Raw genomic sequence first — 11,026 nt, forward strand, 5'->3', positions numbered from 1 at the left:
GCACGCCTCCCAGTCTCCAAAAGGGAGAGAGTGTTATCAACTCTTTTAGTTCTCTCCTTCCGGGGGTAGCTCGTGAGAGCCCACGGAAGACAAGTGTTTCAGCTCTCTCAGTTCGCTCTTCCCGCTGAGAAGAGAGGAGGGAAGAGAGTTGTTCTTTGAAATGCGCGACTGGCGAGGGATCACGAAAGCACTACGACAGCAAGAGACCTTGCACCACACAGCAGTAGTAGTTTACTTTTAGCTCTGGGAAACATATACAGTTTCGGGGGAAAGAACAGGTTACCCCTATTGGTTTGGCTTGACGGTTTGGGGATGCCTTATTTGCATGGAGGTGTTATCCTACGTGATAAGGGTCACGGGTCTCTTTGTGGGAAGTGGAAGCTAAGAGGGCCATATGGCCTGGTAATCTGAAGCAACCTCCCGTCCTGCTGACCCTTTTCAGGCCGAGGTCTCCGGGGCTTCAAAGATTTCTACCAGGCTTTCTGGCTTTCTCATAGCCCACTGCCCCACATATTCTCATCTCAATAAGGACAGATATTAGACTTAGCATCTCTGGAGGACAATGTCAGGACACTTTCCTGAGATTTGCTCTAGAGTCCCCGTTTTCTTCTGATAGGAAAGAATATAGAAAAATCCAAGCTAGTTCCTGCAGAAGAGTGAACAGGAATGACCATGATACCATGACATGATACCAGGCCTTGCTTCAAAGGAAAGTCTTCATATCTGAGTAACTGAATTCATAGAATACCTCATTTTCTTCATCGAATGCAAATGCTTAATTACAATTCATTACCATAAAGATGAAAACAATTCAGAGAAGCCCACATGGTGAAGGCCAGGGCAAAGGGACTGAATGACTTCATTTAGTCCTAAGCCAGGTATAAGCTTACCACCACCCCAATGGGAAGAACCCCAAAAGGCTTTGTACCTCATATGATGTGTAACCAGTCTCTAAGGAAAGTCAGGTATTGTAGAGGCAGAAACAAATGGCATCACAGACATCAGTCCAACATACCCAGATCCACACCAAATAGTGTATAGCCTGATACATAAAAAGCCTCAAAGAACTTTTGGATGCTGTATTGAAATATATCCTGCTCATGGCAATAGGTTTTATAGTGATATTCCCTGATTTGTTTGTGTTTTTTTCTTAACAATCTGTGAATGGTCTTCAATTTTGCCTGTCTGGCTAGGGTTTTAGTTTCGTGAACCTGATTTTTATTTTTATCTCTTTAATTTCTGACTTTATCAACATTGGTTTTTGATGCTTTTATTTTATTTCCTTTCTTCTACTTGGTATGTATGATTTAATTTTTCTGATCAATTAATATGAATGTTTGTTTAGTCCTGACCCTTTGATCTGAGTAATAAATGTTTATACTTTTCTCTATATTTTCTCCATAAGGGGATTCTCTTAGCATTGTCAAGTTGCCAATATCACCAAAGAATCATATATCTATATTGTACAAAAAAGAAAAGTTTAGCACTCCCTGTTAAGAATGGAAGAGGTTCTCACCCAACAGCATACATATAGTTAAAGAGTTGCTGTCACCTGTTTTTTTTCTTATTTGCACCTGATCAGTGTTTCCATATTCTATAGAACCAAGTAGCCCAGACTTTGAAAGATACATACTAAATGTTATCTAAGTTAATCCTGCAATTGGATTTTTGCTCGTGAGTGAATATATATATATATGTGTGTGTGTGTGTGTGTGTGTGTGTGTGTGTATGTATGTATGTTTGTATATATGTATGTGATATAAAAGGCAGCCATGAAAGGGAAAGAGAAGTCTTAAGAAACTGGAGGAAGGGACAGAGTGGTAAAAGAGGACATGTGACCTGACAGTGGAATGAGGCCTTCTAGGGAGGCAAGTGGCAATGAGGGGATTTGGGTAGATGAGAGAAACAGCAGAAAATCAGCCAACAAAATTGTATATGAAAATGCCTAATAAAAACGTGTATAATTTGTTAATTTTAGAAGTGTCTAAAAAAATACAATAGAAAGACTTCCAAAACCTTCTTGACAACGAAGAGGCAGGAGTTTCTTTACTAAAATGCAAACATTTTACAGGCCTTAATTATACTATGCTTTTTGCACCCCATTGGGGCAACTTACTCCAGGACATTGACATGCCAGTGAAAGACACAAACTCCTTGTAGCATCCAAATAGCCTTAAAGATTTGTAAATTACTAGCCCTATAGATCCAGCCTTTCTAATGCCACAATTGTGGGCTCAGGCATATTCACTGGCTGATTGGATATTGGATAGAGAAGAACATTCACCCAGTAGGGGAAAGCATGGAAATATCAGAGCTAGGTAAGCTACCAGAAAGCTGGGAGAGAGGAACAGGTTACCTGAGGCTCCAGGCATTAGGCGTGGTTTAAGAAGCTAACAAGGAAAGGGGGTAAGATGGACAAATGAGAGTGGCCTAAGAGTAGCACAGGGGTGTCCTTGTCTCCCAATGTCAGGAAATGGGTATCCTGAAAATTAGGGGTCTATGCCACTGAAAATTTGGAGCTTGAAAAAATCCCTCAGATTGGGAAGAGATGATAGACTAGCTTCAGTGGCATAGTCTGCAGCTCAACAAGGAGAACAGCAAGAAAGCCAGTTGCATGGCAGAAGGAGAAAGATAAATTCCCTTGGATTGGTAAGGAAATATAGTTACCTGGAGACGTTTTTAAGTGATTCAATCATTGCCCATTGAATACAGACATCTAATCAATAAAAGCTATAAACTATGGGCATAACAAGAAATGAGTAGAACACAATTTGAAAGACATTTAAAAAACATATTTAACAAAACAATACCACATGGTTGTTGCCTGCTTAGGCCTATAGTTTGACCAGCCATAGCTTACTGACTAGGTTTATAGTAGCAAACATGCTTTCTGCCCTGCTGATCAGGCCTTCAATCTAATTTTGGTTGACTGTTCAACTTGTATTCATGGTATTTCTGTACTAGGAGTCACAGCTTACTGTATGACATGCTGAGTGTATACCTACAGGGTCCAGAGATAACTAGAACCATTGGCAACACTTCTCCAAGCACCTAGATGATGTTTTCTGGAATTACAGTGGTGCTTAAGCAACAGGGACCTGTCATCTACATCTGGCCTTCAGTGAATACTGTAGCACTAGCCTGTATATGGGAGTGGAATTTCTAAGCACTTCCCATACTAATACCTCATAACAAGGTAGTCTTACCCTGGAACTCCCAGCATATTTTTCTGCAAGAACAAAAAATATAGTATGCCATGGAGTGTATAACTGTTAAAGATAGAATCTGTTCTACCTGTACTGTTCATTCTCCTAAGTCATTCACTACTCATCTTTATCTCTGATGCTTTGAAGAGTTTCACCAGAATAAGGTTTCCTCAGCTCCAGTATTCAGTAAAGCCTCAGCGTTTTTTGTAGGCATAAACTTTTTGCAACCTAATTTTAAAAATGGTTCAACTTCTCCTCTAGCCCACGGCCCAGCAGAGGTGATGAAAGAGTAAAGTTATTAGGATATGAGGGAAGTGGACCTGTTCAGCAATAGTTCTTTGGAGGCGAGCTCGATCTTCTTGGGCAACAGTTCAGTCTTGTAGCAAACACCAAATATGATTCATCAGCTGCAGACCAGTCCTCTAGGCAGGCAGACACCAGTTACAACCCAGCAGCTACAGTCCAGCTCTTTCAGCAATCAGACACCAGGCAGCTATAGTTCAATCCTGGAGAAACTGCCAGGCTTGCCAACTGGCCTGAGGCGAGGCCACTGAAGCAGCAAGCTGCCACAGAAGCCTCACTAGCAGTTTTTGGGCGACTTTCTCTCAACGTTGAAGTTATCACAAGTTGAGCTCAACAACACTATGTAAGGCAAACCAATACATGCATGCCTTTAGTGAAGAGTAGCAAGGCCAAACAAACCAAACCAAAGCTCATCTTCTACTGTCTGTGGGGTCATATTTATACTTTCACGTGTTTGCTATATCCAAACACTCTTTCACCTGTGTCTGCTTCAGGAAAACATTCTTTCATGTGTTTGCTTTAACAAGACATCCTTTCACCTGTGTGCCTCAGCAAACCATCATTTAGCATAACTAACTTTCCAAAGAACTAGATGTTTCTATTTCAGTTCTCTATAGTAGAAGCAACACAGTAAGTCCAGTCCAATTGTTTACATGATACTGAAGTGCACAAAATATTGTCCAAACTGCTAGAAGAGGACCAAGTACAGTCCTTGACTCCATGAGAGCTAATCCTCTCCATAGCAGGAATACAAGAGAAGTACCTGCATTTCCTTGTCCTAAGGGCATCTGGTGAAACTTTGTACTTGAAAACTGGCCTATGTAAAGTACAGATGTGGACTTCTGTTTCAAAAGATTTCATGAGGAAGCCCAGCAAGACAGAAAGCTGGCCTGATTTGTCATTAGGAGGCTAGGAAAGATTCCTTTGGCATACTCCTCCTTTTCCATACACATATCATAAACACCAAACCAGAACCCCCATCTCAGCAACTCTCTTATCCAGCTTTACTGTAAAATCATGGCTAACTTTGGACACTTCCTGCATGTTCAAAATCAAGGGATAACATGAGGGTACTTCCAGTATGTCCATTTCACATTGAAATTCTCTCTTATACAGACAAGTTTTCTGTGGGATGATAACAGAGTCTCCAAGAAATTTCATCTTGGACACTAGGGCAGCCTCAGTTTTATGTCAGAGATCATACAAATGAAACCTCAGTTGGGAGGCATGCCATCTCTTAACAGATGGGCACAGTGAGATTTCCCTACAAACACCCCACTACAACTCTCCTTTGATTCTGTTGATTTCTGTTTGACAGTGTGTTTCATATGATTTTTTTTGAGAAAGGAGAAAGAATCATTCACCTGCACTAAGAAGGTCCCAACATACCAAAGAAAGAGTCCTCCAAAATCTGTGAGCCAACTTGTTTCTTAATAATTGCTGTGAATGAAATGGAGGGGGTTGGATCATGGGAAGAGAGGAAATGGAGGAGTCTAAGAAGAGTGGAGGGAGGGAAAACAGTGCTTGGGGATATATTGCATGAAGGAGGAATATATTTTCAATAACCAATACTTCTGAAATAAACAAACAAACAAACAAACAAATGCAAGCTCACAACACCCACTACAAGAAAAGAATATTGTATGAGAGAGTAATACATTTTTAATAACCAATACTTCTAAAATAAATAAATAAATAAATAAATAAATAAATAAATAAAAGCTCACAACACCAGCTCTCCTAAGAAGATTCTGTACAGGAGCCAGAAAATTCTTGGAAAAGTTGATTGGTTACAACAACAGTAATGTGGAGAGGTTGGAATGCTCTAGGTTCAGAGTATAATTAGAAATTATCTGTGGCTATTTTTTAACCTCTTAAATAGCCATTCCTTGCTTACATCTATATCATATCTAATATCATATGAAAAACATTTGAAATGTTAAATAAATGCTTAGTGTCCATGAATCAACTAGGTATGATGTTGTGAGGTAGTATTCAAGACTTTTGACAGTGTTTTACCTGCTCTGTTATATAACCCACCTACATTACATACCCACCAACATATTTGAAAAGTATCTTCAGTTCTTACTTAACATAAGAACTTTGTTAACATTATAACTGCATGAAATTTTTTTTCATGCTGCAATAGAGAATTTGGGGTTACCAAATTATGTATATTTCAGTGTATTGTTTAGAATGAGAGTAGCTGCCATAAGCTAATGTATTGGAATGCTTAGTCCCCAATTGGGGGACTATTTAGCAAAATTTAGAGAGTTAGATTAGCCTTGTTAAAGGATATATATCTCTCAGGATGAGCTTTGATATTTCAAAGACTTGTGACATTGATGGTGTGCCTTTTTATTCTCTGCTTCAGGCTTGTGGATCATGTGGATCATGATGTGAGCTCTAGGCTATTCTTTAACTCTACATCATGAACTGTAAAGCTCTAAAATCATAAACTTAAACACTTTTTCTAAAGTTACCTTAGTCATCATATCTTATCATGGAATAGAAAATGAGCTAAGACATAATTTTGTACCTGGAAATGTGTTATTGCTGTGGAAGTATGAAAATGCTCTCTCTGTCTCTGTCTCTGTCTCTGTCTCTGTCTCTCTCTCTCTCTCTCTCTCTGTCTTTCTGTATCTCTCTCTCTCTCTCTCTCTCTCTCTCTCTCTCTCTCTCTCTCGTGTGTGTGTGTGTGTGTGTGTGTGTGTGTGTGTGTGTGACTTTGGACTAGGAAAGCAGTTGAACAATGTAAGTAGCTTTACAGGCCATTCTTATAGGAGCTTGGAAGACAGATATCCTGAGAACAATGTGAATACAAGAGATTTCAGAGTAGAGTGATATTATTAGCAACTGTGCCAGAAATTACTATTGCGAGTTTTTGGTAAAGAATATGGTTGGTTTTTGCCCTTGTCCTAAGAAATTATCTGAGGTTAAATTGAAGTAATGGATTAATTTCCTTGGTAAGGAAGATTTCAAGACAGCCTTATGTTGATTTTCTCTTACATTTATTAGTAATCCCTCTCATGTAGATTTAAAATGAAAAAGCAAGTGCAGCAAATGTACAGTTTGAGGAGAAAAACTGAGCTAGGAAATTTAATGTTTGCACTAAGCCCTGTGATGAAAGAGATGAGAAATCTAAAGGAAGACCTGACAGGAAACGGAATGAAGGAAGTGGTTCCCTCAGGGCACAGCCCACTCAGCTAAGCTAACAGCTTGCAAAAGAGGGAATCCCTGAGAACTTTTCTCCTCCTAAAATGCAACAGAAAGAAAAGGTGCTTCAAATGTAGAAAGGTGGCCTCCATTCTATGTTACAATTGAAATCAACAGTGTTGTCCACATGAGTCATGAGGAACGCATGAATAAAGGGGCTATGGAATAATGCTCCTTGGTAAAGGAGAGTCACTTAGACCTGCCAGGCCATAGGGGAGTACCTGTATGGACACCCTGAAAGGCAATAACATGCACCTGTTAAAGTGATACCTGACTTTGTTGCATTAAATATTTAAAATCGGCCTCTGGTCAAACCGACTAGCTCAGCTGCCATGTTTCTTGGCCGGAGGCCACATGGGCATTGCAGCCAGAAATGGCCCCACCAGAAACACCAGCCCTGCTACCCACTAGAAGTCAGCGTGAGAGAAGCCTCTGCCAATATTCCACACTGTCTCTGCAAGGCTGGTCATTGCCCAGATCATCTCGCCAGCCATGCAGGCCCAGTAATAAAATGAGACTCTAATGCTTAAAGATTAATCAAAGGCTTATATATTTGGTAATGATTAGTAACAAGATACCCATACAATCAGAAGTGTAACCCAATACCCAACCTAGATATACCAACTACCTTTGACTGCTACAGACAAATGAACATCCGCCTCCATCTCCTCTTTCTCCCCCCTCCTCTCTTCTCCTCTTACTTTTCCTCTTCCTTTTTCTACTCCTCCTTTTCCACTCCTTACTCCTCCTACCTTAGCTCCTCCTACAGAATTACCCTGGAGATCTCAAGATCTTAGAGATGCCAGAGCTGTGGTATGTCTGTCAAAGACAGCAAGATACAGGCCATGGAAGAGAGAAGTATGTTGCAGGAAGCAAAGCAGAAAAGGCCAAGTCACTTAAGTTCTTCGACATCGGCTGTGGAGTTATAGGAGTTATCATAGTCCCTTGCTGAGTTTCATTCTTGCTTTGATCCAGTACTTCTTTACTATCACCCCACACGGTCATTTAAGAATGTTAATGCATATTATGTGAAATTGTATGTTGCAGGTATGTAATTTGCATTTAGATTTTAAAGAGTTTAAAAGTAAGAGATTCCCTTAAGTCTGAGAAACTTTGGAGTTTTAAACTGTATTAAGGCTGTTGATGTTTGTAAGAGCATTTGAAGTAGGACTAAATGAAATTTGCATTATGATGTTGCCACTAGACTATATGGGAATAGTGGAATATTGTGGTGTGAGTGACTTTAAGTCTTATATATTTGAATACTTTGTCTATAGTTTGGACTGGTTAGGGCAGGATTATAGAGTGTGCTCTCATTAGAGGAGGGGAGTCACTGGGGGATAGTCTTAGAAGATTCAAAACATTGCTATGATTCCAAGTGATTTCTTACTGCCTAATGATTGTGGATAAATGTGAGTTCCTAGTTCTCCTTCTTTGTCTTTGTTCTGTCATCATAGATTTAACAATTTGAAGCATAACTGAAAACAAACATTTCCTACTGGAATTTACCTTGATCTTCATTGCCATTATTGTTATCACAGCAATAGAAAACAAAGTAAGACAACTGAAACCAGACTATATTGGTTCTCAATATGATGATAGATATGATAGCCACTAGGCTGTGCCTCTTATGTTCACAAATTTTCATCAAAAGTCATCATTTCAGGTATGGGGTACAGAGGGGGCCATGGGTACTTGCAAAAGTCAAGGATACAGATTTAAAGTGGACTAGACTGCCCCAGCCCACATGCAGTGACTCCAAATAATCTGATATAGTCATGTTTTCCATTCTTCATCAAATGAGTGGTACCAGTGTTACCACAACTTTTCAGAGGTACATAGCAGTCTCCTCTACATATACATTGTGAACTGTGGGAGTTGGAGTTAAGCTCTGAGGTCCATGATATGCTGAGGGCCTGGGTCTGTGTCCTTTCAGAGTCAAGGAGTGAGCTGGAGGGTGGATTAGGATGCCCCAACCCAGATAAAGCTCCACCAAATAATGTAATTGTGCTATGGCAAGCCTGGCACCAACTTGGAACTCCCTTCTATGAATAGCTCATTTAGTCTTTCTGTCTGCAGGGAGCCAGGCTTTGAGTTTCCTGGATTGGAAAATGTGAGTGTCACTTAAAGCAGCTAAAGTGAGAATTTAGGATGGACTGGAGCAATTCTTTTCTATGGGGGTGGGGGGGGTTCCACAATTAATGCCACTGATCTATTGTAGTAACACGGGCACCAAGATGTTACCCATATATGTGCATAAACTGGCATCTCCTTTTTACATCCCAGGATTCTGTGTTTTAGCATTTCATCTAAGCTCTGACCCATAGTTACCTGGCAACAGCCAGGTATGCCTGACTCACTATAAAAGGTGCTGCATGCTCCTCCTCTATCTCTTGCTCTTCTCTTGCTCTTGCTTTCCTGCTCCCTCTCTGCCTTCTCATCCCTTCTTCTCTCTCTTCACCTGCTCATGGCCGGCCTCTCTCTCTGCCCTGTATAAACTCTATTCTATACTATACCGTGTGTAGCTGGTCCCTCAGGGGGAAGGGATGTCTCAGCATGGGTCTGTGGAGGCATCCTCTTTCCCCATACCTCACCACACATCCACCAAAACATATTCCTCCTCCTTTTATCTTTTTATAAACACATCATATGGTGCCAAAACCCTTCCCCACACTTCACTACACATCTGTAGAACATATCCCACCTCTCTCTATCTTTTTAAAAACACATCATATGGTGCCAAGACTCAGATTTTAAAACTCTGCAGGTTTACATGCCCCCTGCTATCACATAGAGATTCAATGCTTGCTAGCCCAAACTTTGGAGAATTCGTAAGCCTTCTCCCCACTGGTCAGAGTAAATGTCCTCATGGTCCCAGGGGAGAGTTCTTGAGCTTGGAGCAACCCCTGTGCTGCCCTTGAGAATGGTCTTTTCACTGACTCTTGTTGTAGGACTCTTTCCCTTGAGTGAGATTTTCCTCTTTCCTTTGAGACAATTTCTTTCTTGCTGCTGAGAATCCCAGGGCCCAGGTGAAATGCTCTCTGTAGCTCGGGGGCACTGGCTCTGAACAAAGCCCCAGCCCATCACGTGATGACCTGGTGGCTTGTCCTGTGCTAGATAGAATCTCTTTGGTTTTTGATGATGCTCTCAGGACGCTGGTAGGGACAGTTAATAACCCCATTCTCTCATCCGTGGGCCTTTCTTCGCTACCTTATCCCTACTTACTGGGATGTCTTGGTCTAATTGACAGTAAGCAGAAAGAAATATTTCTACATTGCCACTAAACTAGCAACTAGTAGTGTAGGCTTTCCCCTCCCTCATTTGCTAGCTCCCCTGTGGCTACTGCAGCTGCTGGTTCAGCTGGTTCACCAAGGGAAAAACAAGTCTGGCTCCTCCCCCTGCCAGAGACTCAGTTTACAGCCCTCCCCCTTCTCCCATTTGCTCATTAGCTCTGATCCTGGTGTGCTGCCTGAAAAGTAAGCGGGTCTGGCCCCGCCCCTTGCGTTCTGCCAAGTACTTTGTGAGACCTGCTTTCCCACACGCATGCTCTACCATCTGCTGCTCCTACACTCCAGTGCTCTCTTGCACGCCACAGCCAGGAGAAAAACAGTTTTCGCCCTGTCTGAGAAACCATTTTCCTGAGCCTGTCACAAGAATAGTCTGCACATTGCTGGAATATGGACATGCTACTTTGAGAGCTCCCTTTTCCCCACCCACCGTGGGAAGCACTGGGATGTAGTTTCTGGCTGCTGGGAGGAAGTCCTGCCCCACTTGGTGGAAGTAAACACACTGTTGCTGCCATTGCTGCCACTGTCATTGTTCAGCAGAGCAATGGCCCTGTGCTCCCTGGGGGTACACAGCATTATTGTGGCTCTTAAGGATCTGTGCTCTTCAGGATGGAAGCTGTGCACAGGGTCCATCACCACCCCTGCCTGAGGTCACACATGGTTCTTCAACTGCACACTGTGCTGTGCGCTTGTGTGAGCATGCCTGCCCCTCAATTTGCAGACTAGCCATTCCCAAGGCTTGCCTGCATGCTCAGTTTGTATCACAGTCCTGAATCCTTCCAGACATTCTTTCTGTCATCATGATCCCAATCCCATCGCACAGCTGTCAGCTCTCTGATTCTTTCCATTCTGGTCCACTCCAACTCTAAGCTAAGTGTTTCTCTACTACTGCAAAGCCAAATGTTTCTCTATTAATGCAAAATCTGTTTTTCTCTACGTACACAACCTGTCACAGTTAAGATTGTCATTCCTATCCTGTCTCGATAAATAATGATTTTTTACTACTGCCATTAA

At 41.6% G+C, this 11,026-nt stretch overlaps 1 pseudogene; it reads left to right on the forward strand.

Moving 5' to 3' along the window:
* The first annotated feature begins 1,458 nt into the window (after positions 1-1,458).
* LOC114609772 lies at positions 1,459-1,564 on the forward strand (annotated as a pseudogene).
* Positions 1,565-11,026: the final 9,462 nt, after the last annotated feature.

Source organism: Grammomys surdaster, unplaced genomic scaffold (assembly GCF_004785775.1).
Source record: "Grammomys surdaster isolate TR1022 unplaced genomic scaffold, NIH_TR_1.0 125982, whole genome shotgun sequence".
In the NCBI taxonomy this organism is placed as follows: domain Eukaryota; kingdom Metazoa; phylum Chordata; class Mammalia; order Rodentia; family Muridae; genus Grammomys; species Grammomys surdaster.